Below are 15826 nucleotides of genomic sequence, written 5' to 3'. Positions count from 1 at the left end.
ATTTACCCCACTAGAGTTTAGCCGAGAAAGGAGCTTATGGCATCTCCCTCCAACTGCTTTAACGATGCCCCCAGTACATGTTGCCCCGAGCACTGCCTCCAGAGCGTTGTTTTTCAAGCCCTTCGACACTTTTAAATACGGATTTTTTGTACATTTTCCACCGTCCTCAAATATTAAGAGATCAAGTGACCATCTTATTTTATTCTAAAAAAAAAAAAAAGATTGATTGTGAATTGGTAATGTCATCCTTGTGAGTTAAAGCACCGTGTTGTCTAATACTGAAAACATTTTTCAGCTACTGTTGTATTGTATATCACATCTGTGGAAAGCCTCTGATTTTCAGAATGTTAAGGATGTGGTAGCAAATGCTAATGCTGCCATTATATACCATAATTGTAATTATTTTTAAATATCTGGTTCCAAAGACAATTAAAAATATATTTGATGGAAATGCAGTTATCCCTAGGATTGCTTAAATCCAATTTCATTCAGTTTTGTTTTACACTTCAAAAAGTTTGTAAAGTACTCTCTGTTTTAATGATGTTACTTTAATATTAGAAGCACTCATTCTTCCAAACATACCCAGGTCTGAATTTATTATTTGTACTCCAGAATCTGCACTCTTTCTCCCTTTTTTATTTTTATGTCTGATTCCTACACAAGGGCTACAATGAAGTTTTTATTTTTTAAGCTGTTTTTCACTGCAGCCTCCTTTTGATTTGCAAGTCAATATTATTTTATGTAATTGTCTCTATAATTTCTACAGTTCATGTAAATAAAAGGGGCCATACAGTTATTTCCGAGGGTAATTACATGGTTCTTTTACTGTGCTTGGTCCTGTTAGTTGCCAGTATATTTACTGGAATTTACGCATACCAATGATTTGGTCATTGGCCTGGCTCCTTGGAAATAAGTCTCATAGATTTCAGTGAAGTTCACAGCCAAGTAACTGCTTAGGCTCTCAGTCTAAATTTAATTCTAATTCATTTGCTTGGTTTCTCTCCTGCTGACAGATTAACCTTGTTGGCATTTGTTGTCTAAGTGACAAGAGTTTTAAAGCTACACAAATCTTTGGTATCCACTTTTTAAAATGTTTTCATCCCAAAGGAGTTTAAAAGACCATCTCTCTTTTTTCTCGGTATATATGGCCAAACAGAGCAACCTACTTATTACAGGACTCCAACACTAAGTTTTGGGAAACCCAAGGGTTTGCAGAAATTGTCCTGAGGAAGATCTCTTAATGAAAGGTTACCTTTGAATAAACCAGTGGCTAATTAGTGTCACTTCCATTAAAAGTTTATTTCACTCAAAGACTAAAGAAAACAATCAAGAAACTGTTTAAAAATAGGAGAGCTAGGCTAGATATGAAACTCAAGCTAAAAGGGTAGAAGAGAATATTATAAATATTATTACATATTAATAATATTTAACATTAGTACCACTTATCAGTATAAATTGTGTCTCCAAAGCTAGAAAGCAGAGTATTATTTGAGTGTCTTCAATGGCCACAGACTTTGGGTTGCAGGGAAAACTGAGAGAGGATGGAATTAAGTATCTTGGAGAAGCTCATAACTGACTGACACTGAACAGAAATAGTCAATGCTACAACCCATTTTTTATCAATACTCTAATTAATTCATGCAATTAGAAACTTTTTTTTCAAATTGTCTGTTCTACATATTAGATTGACAATATGGTAAACTCATAATTTTCAGAGAAGGGAAAGCATGTTGAGGGATACCTTTGGCCCCATTCTGGTAATCCCTATGCTCGCTACTTCTGTTTGTATTGCAAATAGGAATTCTGATAAAGCAAAAGCCTTGGGCTTTGGAGAGTTCAGGTGAACATGATTGAATTCTATGCCAGACAATACTGCTCAAACAAAAACTGGCATGGAAAGATGGGGACGTTAAAATCAGGACCAGCATGGACATCCCATGCTCTTTTCAGTCTGCAAATACTGGGCACAACATCAAAACTAAGCTCCATCCTTCTGCATGAAAAAACCCCCAAGGGGATTCTTCCTATAGCATTAACATATAAGTAGGATTATCCCAAAGCCTGATGTTCGGGAAAATAAGTAGTATAATCGTTGGCCAATACTGTAATCTAAAATAAAAATTTATGGGGTGAGAGCTGCTTGTTTTCTTTCTAATTAAAAAATTATATCCTTTCTTTCTAAGGCGTTGCACCAGTCATTTTTTTAATGTTTTCATGTTTACAGTAGAAATCTCTAAAGACTATTTGATATTTTAAATAAGTAGGTCTTATTGCAAGATCTACACTGGAGTATTGTTGTGCATCAAATGCTAACACTATTCCATCAACATATCAGTTGCTCCTCAGGAGGAACTTATAATTAATACTATATGATGCTAGCTGTGGTTTAAATAGGAGTGTCAGGCACATAATCAATCTATAGCATTAGAAATGCAGGAGAAACATAGGAGAAGATAGAAAAGTTAAGGAATGTTAATAACTTAGAGGACTACATTTGTGGGCTCCAAATGCTGCCATGTGCTTTTTAAAAAGCCTATGAAGTATTTGCGAGTGTGGAGATCTGCAGAGTTTGAAAAAATATGCAATTGTTCCTTTTCACTTCCTTCTCTCTGTACGGGAAATAAATCAGAGATTTCTTATAGTTTTTCAATTGCCGTAGTCAGAATTCTAAGTTGGTGAGCTGTGTCTATCAACACAGACACGTTCTGAACTCATTCCCCACAGTAGCAGCTACAATACTGTAATATAAGATTAGTTTGCTCAGCAGTGCGTGGCAACTGAAACCACTCAATAGACCAGCCATAAAAGGAGGGAGGGAGGGCAGGAGCGGATGAACTATTGGGTTTTTTTTTGAAAAGTTTTTTTTAATTTTTTAAACACAAAGACAAACAAAAACATAAACATATACAACCTTCTGCCATTTCATATAGCGTGTCATTTGGTTACAAAATTTTGTGCGTCCTTTCCATGGTCACCACTTATAATTATATATCAAATCACAAAATGTTCATTAGATAAACATAAGTACCTTATTGTCATATATCAATTCTTCAACTATAATTATTATTCCTTAATTTTAAATCGAATATTCTAAATATTGAATTCATGCATACAACATCATTCCATTACATCATTCTAATCTGTTTAACAATGCTAAACCCTTATAGTATTGCATATATCATTCTATTATTCTTAAAATATAAAAAATTCTTCAATATTTTCCGTTACCATGATTTTTTATCTAACCATTGATAAAACAAATCCCAAACCTTACAAAATTGTTCATCTTCTTGTTCTCTAATTTCAAATGTCAATTTACTCATTTCCGCACATTCCATTATTTTTTGGATAATTTCCTCCTGCATTGGCATTTTCTCATTTTTCCAATTTTTTGCAAATATATTGTATATTTCTGGTATAATTCCCAATAAAAAAGTATCTGGTTTAAAGTCTATGCGGTTTTTTTTTGTCATTTTCTCCAACCACATGTGGATCTTAGTCCAATATCTTTTAGCTTCTATGCAAGTCCACCACATATGGTAATATGAACCCGGTATCTGATGACTTTTTCAACACTTTTCTGATTTGTTCTTGAACATTCTTGCTGTTCTCGTCGGGGGTAGATGCCACCTGTAAAACATCTTATACAAATTTTCTTTATATGCTGTTGACATTGTCATTTTGTAGTTTTGAGACCATGTGGATGGACTATTGTTGAGGAACAGTGGTATCAGGGAAATAGGAAAATGTCTTGTGAGTCAATCAGAAGTCCCAGTGATGGGATAAAATGAATGCAGACATTAGTCCTCAAAAACCTATTCCAGTACTTTTTAAGATTGTGAGAGATTGAATGTTGCTGATTTTCTTCCTACTGTATTCCTTTCCGTGAGAAAAAATACCTCCTGGATCTTATGTCTAACTTCTTAGGCCAATTTAAATGTTTTCCTGACTCTGAATGTGTCATGAGTGCCCTGAACTGAGAAGTTATTGTGAAGTACGGAAACCAATGTATGCATTGGCAGAAGCTCGGCTGGTTTAGAGAGATATTTTGAATGTTAGAGTTGGTTTGTCTTTGGCATTCCAAACATGCCATAGGAAGTGGGGGTGAGTTCATTCTTACATATTTATTAGGGTTTTTCCTCCCTCACTGGTTAATAACAAAAGTGGTATGAGGAGAGGGAGAAAGGATTATCCACATATTATTTTGTCCATAACAGCAGTTTTCTCTTACAGTCAAAAGAAAAGTTGTCCTTGGTTCTCTTTGCCATTATATGATAAATCAGAAATTTAGGGGTACTGGGAAGTTTCTTGCTTAAAAGCTTTTGTCTGAGGGTACCTCTTGCCAAGAAACTATTCATGATCAAATATTTTTTTCAATCTATATATTAATCTGTTGCTTACAATACATTGCATAATATATTGCATTGGTATAAATTCATAATTTTTTCTTTGTTATTAGAAAGTTTTAAAACACTAGCTAATGTTTGTAAATTATAGGGTTATTCATACCACAATATTCTGTTTTAATTCAGTGATAAAACAAAGTTATGAAAATAATGTTAAATTCTTCACTTGCAAAATAGTTTGAAACATTAAGTTTATAATTATGCAACTGCTGTGCAATTTGCAGCACAATTTTCAGTATTTTTAATATTAAGATGTAATTAGAACATATTTTTTTCTGCTTTTTAACAATTCATTAATCAGTTCAATAATTATCTAGCTACTGATTTGGATTTGTAAGTACATGAGACACTTTTCTTAATTTTTCGTATAAAAATATTGCAATATATAAATTGCAGTTTATAATTAATGAAACACCCCCCTCTGTGCAGTTTATACTATTTAAAGCTCATATTAGAACTAGGGATTTTATTTTTGCTCTGATAATGCCAAACAAAATAACAAAATACATAGTAGCCACCTAAAAAATACCTTTCACAAAACCTTTAATCTCTTATAGCTGAGTCTATAAACAGAATGTCTATTTAATTCAGTGTATTCCCTTGGAATAATGGCAAGTCTTATTTATATGCAGAAATGGTACAGAAACAAATCTTCTAAACTTGTGCAGTGCAGGAATTCTGCCTGCCCAAATTGGTTTGAGAATTTCCCTTTCAGCTTGACTCATTAGAATATTACATCTTTTAACATATAATTTATTAGACAATTAAACATTTCATTTCCTAAATCAATATCAGAGAGGAAATTGCACGGTTTGAAATGTGGGACATTCCAATGACAACTCTGAATATTTTTCTTTTGTATTATCCCATTACTTATTCTGCAACAAAGTATATATCCTACTTTTTTATTCTTGATGTAAGAAAAATGAAAACTAGTAAGGCTTACTTTAAAGAAGAAATGCTTCAGTGTTGAACATGTGTTTTCAAGTGAAAAGAATGAATTTCCCCTGCAGGTTTTCAGGGGGACTAACTAAGCATTACATATTATTTTTATTTTCAAGAGTTACTTCCTTATATTTGAGATTAATACATGAAAATCAGAAGAAAAGCCATTGTATGTGGCCTCATCTCCAGCCTAATTTTGTGAGGATAATTTCTTCTGTAGGCAAACTGTTAAAAGTTCACAAACGCCAATTGTTTCTTTTACTATCACAATCAATTCAAACTTTTCAAATTTTTTAGAAAGTGTAATACAACCAAAGCATTGAGAATCATTCCCCGACTCCCTCCATCCTTCTCTCTAAGATCACATTATTTTTACTGAGAAATTAATTTTCCAGTCCACACCCATTTCCCAGCATGACACTGGGACTTTTTTTCTCAAAATTTCATAAAACAATTTATCTAAGATAATTTTTTATTTTATTCTACTTAACTGCATAACCAATTTTCAAGCAGGAGAGGATAACCAGCACTGCAATACTTGCTGTGGTTATGCTACTGTTAATTTCAACTGGATTTATGCTATTAAAGACAATGAAATTTCATTATATTATATTCAATATTTTTTTGGCATTTCAGAAATTAATTTTAATAAGTTTCTGCATTTCAGAATATAAAATTGTTACTAACACAGTTCAAACAGCAGTTCTTTTAAAAAAGATATTCACATTTTGCTGACATCAGTACATATAAACAGTTAGTTGACATTAACAATATCATTCAAACTCTTTTCAGACAATAAAGAATTGTGATATGAAGCGAGAAAGGGAATAGACTGTCTCCCTGCCACTGCCCCTGAATCTTTACATGTTGCTTAGAATAGCTCATCAAATGCTAGGTGCACAGAAGCTGTTCATGTGATGTGTCAGTCTTGCCTACCCTTATTGTGAATATTTGGCCATATTTAAATATTTGGCCATCTATCTGAAAAGGGGAACAGTTGAAGACTACCCATGAAGAAATCTGTAGTCAAGAGGGCTTACAGTCAGTATTGGGGTACGAAATATTAAAATATGATGTTGTATACATGGCTTTCCTTTTCTTTCCCCTCCAATATACAAAAGTAAATTCCTTGACATCTTAGATCAGGGGTGTCAAACTCGATTTTATTGAGGGCCTCATCAAGGTTGTGTTTGACCTCAGGGGTTGGGGTGGGTGTGGCCAGAGGTGGCCATGGCCAGCTCGACATCACTCATGTTGTGGGCACCTGTGGTAGCCTGAGCACCTGCTAGTGAAAACAGGCTCCCAAGCTCCGTTGCCGGCTGCGACAGCCTCCTGCAACCCTCTGCCAGTGAAAATGGAGCCCGGGAGGACCGCACGCATTTAGAAAATCTGTAAAGATACATGTCTATTACCAAATTTTAAATGTTAATGTTTGAGTTTACTTTCAGTTACCTTGATACACACATACAAATACAGTCGCTAAATGAGGCAGTTGTTAACTAAAGACCATCTGTATTACAAATAGGTGTAATAAGAACCAGTACCAGGATTAACTTTGTGATATTTTTCAACTAATTTTTTTCTGGTAATGTGATTTGTAGCTGGTCACGTTACCACTTGTAACTGGAATCCAAATGCAGAACAGATAACATAGTTATCATCACCATCACCATCATCCTCTTCCTCATCATCTTCAATATTTCCACCTTCCCATTCATAGAATATTTAAGGCATCTAACGCATCTAATAAATATAACAAAATAAATAAACAAATAGAATAAAATAAGACAAAACTGTATTCAAATATATACAGTTCTAACGAACTGTTTTTAGGGGAATGTTTCCAGATCATCCTGAATTCCCAATACTTGTTTTTATCTGCTGGATGTGATTGAGAGAGAGAACTGTAACTATTATAGCGCATAACAGAATCTTCAAGGTCCAATCCACTAGGGTATTGAAGAGAACACAATGATCTATAATACCAGAGATTCCATAAAATTAAGAACTTGAACTTCCTTGAATTGCAGAGCCTTTCCCCTTGGATTTACTAAAAAAAACAAATCCAATCCTATGCATGCATATCCTTACAATCCAATCATATTTACTCCTGGGTAAGATTTTCAGGATTACAATCCCAGTTAATAAATCAAAGGAATGATAAATTTTGGGTGGTCTTTAAAATAAACTTCTGGTTGTTTTCTTTTCTTTTGGGATTAAAAAAAATTGTCTGGAAACAACTTTCCCTGCTTTTACAACTAGATAGTCTGATTTGTATAACACGCTTAACTAAATCAAGAGTAGAGGAGATAGCCTGTTAGGAAAATACTGTAATCCACTTGATTATAATCATAGGAGTTCTAAGATAAAACAACTCTGTAATTGTTTGGGGCTAAACTTAATTCCCCAAGTCAACCTGAGCTAGGATGAAAGACGTATCCTAGCATTATCCTTCTAACATCAAAGATTGAGAAATTATGCTAGTTTGGTCTAGTCTAGTGGTTAAGGCACCAGGTCAGCTGGGTGATTTTGGGCCAGTCATTCTCTCAGGCCAACTCATCTCACAGGATTGTTTTTGTAGGGAAAATAGGAGAAGGTATGTTGTATATGTTCACCGCCTTCAGTTATTTGTAAAAAGAATACAGGCAGGAAACGTACAAACAAATAAATACTATAGAGAGATCTCACTAAAAATAACTTTTCTACGCATCTTTAATCCGGTTCCTAGGGGTATAGTTCTGGGTAAGATCCTCCTGCTGAGAGAAATGAGAAACACACCACACATTATTTTCTTGTCCAAGGTCAAAAAAGGAAAATACAGCAGGTGATAACCTCATGCACTGTTTTGTAGCATCTGCTCCTTGATTGATCATCACAATTTATGCACTGCTGCAGTGGTGGGTTTCAAAACTTTTTTAGAACCTCTTCTGTAGGTGTGGCCTGCTTTGTGGGAGTGGCTTGCTGGCCATGTGACTGGGTGGGAGTGGCTTGCCAGCCATGTGACTGGGTGGGCATGGCCAACTTGTAAAATGTGGCAAAACTCACTTAACAACGCTCTTGCTTAGCAACCAAAGTGTTGGCTCAGAAACTCTGGCATTTGAAGCATGCAAGTCTTAAAGCTGTCAAGTTACAAGACCCTTGCACCCCTAACCCTTTAGAAAAAAACCCCCAGGGGTGTTCAAACTTGACAGCTTTAAGACTTGTGGACTTCAACTCCCAGAATTCCTCCTCTCGCTCTTCATCTTGATGATGTGCGGACGGGCAGGGGGAGGGATCTGGAACCGGTTCTGAATGGCACTGTAGATTTGTGGAACCTTTTCTATATAAGAGGTTAGAACTGACAGGAACCCACCCCTGCATTGCTGGCACCTAAGGAGGAATAGTGACTTCCTCAATTGACCATTCTGTGAGAATATGGCACCGAAGGGATACTCTGTCCTATGTGAACATTCAGAGAAGCTGAAGATACATTTCTCAATGTTGTCATAATGTTTCAGAATTGACCCACAATATTAATTTTGGATTTGGGGTTAGTTAATGAGTTCTGCTAAGTTATTTTCTGCATTACTTTTGATACTGAGAATTGCATGGATAGGACTAAAAAATGGAGACAGAGAGAAAGAAGAAAGTTGAATCAGTGCTTCATCCATAAATAATCAGTTGGTCTGGTCAGGGCTCATAAGGATTAAATCTTTGAGAACTTCCTTGCGCTTACAGTATATGCCATTTTTTACCTTGGAATCCTAATGCATGCAATAGTAAAACTACAATTTATCATATGCTTATCTCATCCATAATTCTTAAAGAGTTTACTTAACTATTATGTGAGACAGTTGCTTGTTTTTTGGGTGGTTCTCAATAAACAGAAGAACGGGGAAGATAATGAACACATATGCAGTTTTATAAACAAGAGTCTCAGGCATAACTGGGAGATAACTAGCCACTGTACTGCTGCCTTGAAGGGCATGCAAAAAAAAAAGTAATGATTTTCAACTACAAAAAATGAACTGATTTTTAATATAATTCTAGAGGATTTTTTCGGTATTGACTTGCTCATTGAGAAATATCTGAATAGAAGTTTTTATTGGGGTCTCAATGTAGTTTTTTTTTAATTGAAGGTGTTTTTGTACCCCAACCAGAGTTTCTTTTGGAAGATGATAGCTGTATAAATTTGTTAAATTAATTAATTAATTTCTCACAGGCATCTACTAGATCTGTGATGGCGAACCTATGGCACGTGTGCCACAGGTGACACATGGAGCTCTCTCTGCGGGCATGTGAACCATCGCCCAGCTCAGCTCCACTGCAGATGCACTCCCGCCGGCCAGCTGATTTTTGGGTCTGCCGCGCATGTGGGAGATGCGTGCACATGCACAATGTGCGCGTGCATGCATGGGGGTGCGTGCTCCTGGGTGGGTGGGGAGCACAGGGGTGCGGGTTTTTTGTCCCAGGAGCCTTCAGGGAGGCTTGCTAGGCCCAAAATGCGGCCGGGGGGGTCACATTCATGCATGGGTGTCGTGCGGGTGTGTGCTTGCATGCACAGGGGAGGGGCACATTGAATTATGAGTGTAGGCATGCACACATACGCTGTCACATGCGAGCGCACAATTTCATCACACGAGGAGAAAAAGATTAACCATCCCTGTTCTAGATCTTTCTCAGAGTAATGATCACTGTGAAGACTTGTGGGGTCTGTTCTTTTGCTTTTGTTTTTCCGTCAACTACTAGGAATTATGTTTTCTCTAGGGATTTATATATTAAATAGCCTCACTGACCTTGCAGAAACCACAACACATGACTAAACTTTCCTAAATAAGAGTTTTGTTCAATTAAATCTATGTTGAACTTTATAAGTGGTTTGCATTTTCTTTGCTCAGAGTAATAGAAGAATAAAGTTAGAACACTGTAATTACCTTGTTGTTTAAAAATCACTCTTTGGAGAATTTAAATGGAGAAATTAAATGGACAATGAATAATTTTAATGAAATTAAATGGAGATTAAATGGAAAGATTAATATACAAGGCTACTTAATGTACTATCTTTATATGGGCAAAAACTATTGTGCTATTTTTGGTAATGTTGCTAATAAATACATATTTTATTGTCTAATGAAAAATGTCTTCTATTATTTTAAAGCATTTTATTTTAAATTCCTAATCATTTATTGTATAGTTATTTTGTACTAAGTTAAAATGGGATGCGTGTATCTACATAGAATCATAAGCTCTAATACTTTGAGGCAAGATGTTATTTTGACAGACATGTGTTCATCATGTACATTAGGTGATAGTAAACAAGATGAGAATATTGACATCTATATATAGTTCAGTAGACAGGTGAAAATACTTGATTTGTATTGCATGATTCATTGCTTCCATTAGTTATTTCCATAGTGGATGCCTTCTAGTGTTTCTAATAATTCTTTGTGCTTGTGTTAGCAAAAACAGAGAAAGCTGCAACCCCAAATTCTTAAAGGATTTACTAATATTTTAGAAAAAGAGGGTTCTGTTATTGCAACCAAGACAAAGGTCTAGAATAGATTGTAGTATTTTTTTGTGCCTCAGATGAATCATTGCTCCTTCAAAATGCAATTGCTGCTCAGGAGGAACATGTAATTAATAAGAGTATAAGAGTAGCTGTGGCTAAAATAGGAGTACAAGGCACATTCCACTATATAACATTATAAATGCAGGGGAAATGTAGGATGTGTTATAAAATTAAGGAATGATTATAAACCAGAGAACTACATTTGTGACCTCCAAATGCTGCCACGTGCTTTTTAAAAACCCTATTAAGTATTTGTGAGATGTGCATAGAAACGAAAATTTCAAAGTATGGGACTGTTCATTTTTTCTTCGCTGTACATGCCTATTGGAAATAAATGTCATGCCAAGGCTATCTTTTCTTCTTGAAGAGCTAAGATTATAGCACTATTTTTTTTCTTTTAGAAAAAACCCTTTGCAGGCAATGATAATGCTAGGTGCAGAGATTTCTTTGCTTTTTTGAGATATTGCCCTAGCCACACTCTCCAATTGCTTTTTCTTACCCAGTACTTTCAGACAGAGTAGGTGCGTTCAAATTCCTCTCAATTAAACATCATCACCTTATGGGATCCAGGAAGTGTGTCTTTTCTGTGGTGCCACCACCCTTTGGAACACAACTCCCCCCTACCCCTGGATGTAGCTGGTCACTACTACTGGAATTCTAGAAAGCCCTTAAGACATGGCTCTGTTCCCAGGCCTAACGCTAATGTGTTTGTTAAAGTATATGTGGAGTCTTGCCGTATTGATACTATTTATTGTTCCGGTTGTTTTAGCCTGGGCTGCCTTTTTATGATGTTTTAACTGTTTAAATTGTTTCACAAACTTAACTCTCCAAGTGCTTTTTGTATTTTACAAGCCACCCAGATTTTAATGGAATGGGTCATCATAACTCATTTAAGAAATGTAATTGAATTGAATCTTAGGAAGGTGGGTTCAGTTATTGTCTATTAGTGTATTTCCATTTTTAACTTTATATTTATATTTTAATTTACATTTATTTTTATTCAAGCTCAGAGACACATAGAGCAAATTCCAGATGATGGAACAAAGCTCCCTCTGAGCATCTTCCAGTTCTCTATTGATCTGTAGTTGTTCAGTCTTATCATCACTCCAAATGAAAGTTCTTTTTCATTTCTAAAATGCAGACTGCCTAATGGGAGGATGTGCAGCAGAAAATCTGTAATAGTAGTTGAAATGTTTTCCAGAATGCTCTTGTACTGATATTTAAAATAAGAATTTAGTAAGAAAGTTCCATGGAATTCTTCAGTACATGGATTGAGAACTGTTTATGATACAATATTGCATATACAGTAGAATTCGATGGAATTCTACTTCAAGCATATACTTGATGCCTTGTAGAAGAAAGATTTTATTCAAGACCTGTTGCCTCTGTGCAGAGCAGAATGGAAACCTGAGTGGAGGCACAGTGTCCTTAATATTGGATATGGTCCCCTATAATTGATTTCTACATATATAATGCAATCAGGTAAACAAAGGTAGAATTAATACCTATAGCTGTCTTTTCAATGTCCTCATCCTTGAAGGTATTTCTGCTGCATTGTAAGATTTGTCAACTGTCCCAACTTGGTTAGAAAAGAAAGACTCTTGGGTCCATTGTTAATGGAAGTATACTTTACTTAAGCTAAGTGGTTACAGAAGAAGCAAAGCTGGATCTGAGATTTTTGCGCCCAAAGCATATAGTTCAGTGGTGGGATTCATTTTTTTTTACTACTGGTTCTGTGGGTGTGGCATGGTGGGCATGGCAGGGGAAGGATACTGTAAAATCTCCATTCCCTCCCCACCCCAGCGGAAGGTTACTGCAAAATCCCCATTCCCTTCCGATCAGCTGGGATTCAGGAGGCAGAGAAAAGATGGGGGCAGGGCCAGCCAGAGGTGTTATTTACCGGTTCTCCGAACTACTCAAACTTTCCGCTACCAGTTCTCCAGAACTGGTCAGAACCTGCTGAATATCTCTGTTATAGTTAACTTTTACCTTATTCTCACCTTCCCCCCTGATTATCAGTGAGTGTCCAATTAAGTATTAAAAAATTCTTTGGGTAACAGTCCCTGTCTTTGCGGGCTGGATGATTCTGCATTCTACAGTGTGACCTTGGAACGGTCGGCAGCTCTCACGGGATGGCACGATGCATAGTTTCGATTCCTCTCATGTTACCCTTCCCCTTATCCCACCCCACAACTTTCCTCTCCCCTTTGAGTATGGCAGAGAAAGGACATATCTAGTTCTTTCTGTGGCCAAGATAGAATTGTTTGGTGCAGCCTTCTTGCATTTATTGAACAAGGATTTTTCATAATCCATTTTGGCCAAGTTTTTAAATGCTTAGTTTCTCTTTTTCATCGTGAGATTAACATTTGTGCTAAAATTTAGTTTTGTCTAGGACAGTTGGCCAAAACATTGAGCTGAATAACTGTAACTCCATAGTAGCGAAGATATGTGGTGCACAAATGTCACACATTCCGTTCAGAGCACCTCCACTGCTGGCACTTGGAGAGCTGTTGCCACACTTGATATAGGAAACTGGTCTGACTGCTATTATAAGACAGCCCGTATTTGATGTAGGGCATCCTCTTTCATCATGTTTCTCCAAGGTAAATACTGAATCCATTTTATGGATTATTACCAGTTTTAGATAATTTTGTCTTTAAAAAATGATGTTTTGTTGTAAATAAACAAGATACATTTTAATTTTAATAATTGATCATGTGCCTTCAAGTTGCTATCAACCCTTATTCACCAGATAGAAACACTTTCTCCATCACAACCTGTCCCTAACCTGGTCTTTCAGTTCTTCTAACCGTGCACTGCATCCATCTTGCTCTGGTCACCCTCTTCTTCTCTTTGCTTCCACCTTTTCCAGCATTAGGGCCTTCTCCAGAATTCATTTTAATAAACCCTTTATGAAATAGATATTGGCTGATCTTTCAATTTACATACAGATTCAATAAACTTGAATAAACACAATGCTCAGCAGATTTATAAACATATTTAATAACTGTATAAAGCAAAAGCTGTTAATGCAAGTTTCAATATTTATATTATTTACTGTTGAAAATATAAATTGAAAACAGGTTAAAAAAATAGACCATTAGAAACTAGAGAAATATGACCAGAGTCGATCAAGCTATATAAAAAGAAGAAATCAGGGGAAAGCTGTGGCTCTAGAAGACAACAGAAAGGTTAAGCAGAATAATAAATATAAATAAATGGTATTTACACCTGAAATTGGATCATGTCATGAAGGCAAGGGAAAGCAATTGTTTATTGGGAGGAATCTGTACATAGTTATTACACTCTTTCTCCTTCTTCTCGTCCTTTGAAAAATAATACTAAATGCTTAGCAAGATCTAAGAAATAGCAGGCTGGAAGCTTGGGAAAAGATTATAATGTTGCTCTTTAAAAATATTTTTCAAAACAGCTGGATATAATCCCTTATCTTTAGCAAAACAAGGGCAACATTGTTTCTGTCTCCCTGTCCAACATACAGACATAGACCACATCGCACACACCCCGACCCATCTTTCTTCAACAATTACAGTAGAAAAGCAAATTCAGAATGAATGTTGCTCTTCAATGCTACTATGTCTGTTGTGCTGTCTTTCTAGAGGGACATAAGTAACAGGCCTGTCTGCTTCTTTTCCACTGCATCGATTTTCATGGCATCTTTCCTGCCATTTTCCTCAGTTAAGCTTCTTGTCTTGCTTCTAAGCTGTCAGGGGGGCAATTAAATGGGCCACCCAAGCAATTCAATCTTTCTGAACAAACTGCTCAGTGGCAGTTTTGATCTGAATAACTATTGCTTTTGTGAGGTCAGTGACAAGATACTGCAGATGTGACCAAGCAACTGGGAGATTGTGACCTGTGCCTAGAGTCATTTCTGCAGCTTAGCTAAAAGATCTATGGAAGAAATTCTGCCCCATTTGTGGGCTTCACCAAAACTTTAGGAGGCTGTATTTCTCCTGGCAGTAATGCGTTTTAGCATTTACTTGAAGCTTTCTAGATTAGAGAGATCTCCGTCAGCTACTGTTACCTAGGAAGGAAGGTTATATAATTTTCAAATACTGTATTTTATCATTCACAGTTAAGATTAATTGAACACAGCAGTTAGATGTCAAGGTAGAATCTAATACAAAATCTAAGCCTAAAAAAAGAACTAACTATTCTCAGCTAGAGGGTCTATGGAGGGGTTCAGAATTTAGAATAAAATAACTACAGTATATTTTCTTTTTGGCTTTAAGGAAAGATTGTTGTAGAATTCTTACTAAAAGAAGATTTTGTAATCTTAGCGCAAATAAACTTATAGATAGATTAAAATGTGATGTTTCTTCATATTAACACAACTAAAGAGGTAGAGAAGAAAATAATAGGGAACGGTAGAAGCATATGCCAGAGGTTTCTTTTTAAGTATATTTTCATAGTTGAAAAAAGAAAAGAGGGGACAGAGAATCTAGTGTTTAAAATAAATATTTGTGAAATTCAAGATCATTTTAATAATGCTGTCAAAGTTAAATATGACATATAGATTTACATGCTATATCAAGCATGTAGAAGCATAGTATAAGCTAAGTAAAACCATTAAAGGCTAGCGATAAATTTGCACATAAATTAGCAAAAATATAAGTAGAAAATAAGAAAGGAATTGCCACACTGCCATTAATAAGAAACAAATTGTGAGGGAAAAATTATCATTGTACACATGCATGTGAAATGTCCAGATTATTAATTTCTGCAATAGGTAGTATGTGGCATAGTAATGTTTATATTCTCTCTTATATGCTGATTTTTGTTGCCTTACTCTTTTCACCATTGAATTTCATTTTATTACATAATGCCCAATGTTCAAGTTTGTCAAGATCCTTCTGTATCTTAAGCCTATCTTCTGGAGTGTTGGCTATTCCTGCCAGCTTGGTGTCAT

The 15826-nt window shown here is 35.7% G+C and overlaps 1 protein-coding gene across 2 annotated transcripts in view; it reads left to right on the top strand.

Moving 5' to 3' along the window:
• Positions 1-15826, top strand: part of ADCY2 (adenylate cyclase 2) — a 164175-nt gene that overhangs the window by 747 nt on the left and 147602 nt on the right. The gene's annotated exons all lie outside the window — the stretch shown is intronic.

This window comes from Natrix helvetica, assembly GCF_964273705.1.
Source record: "Natrix helvetica genome assembly, chromosome: 4".
Classification (NCBI taxonomy): domain Eukaryota; kingdom Metazoa; phylum Chordata; class Lepidosauria; order Squamata; family Natricidae; genus Natrix; species Natrix helvetica.
This window is presented reverse-complemented; position numbering and strand designations above follow the sequence as displayed.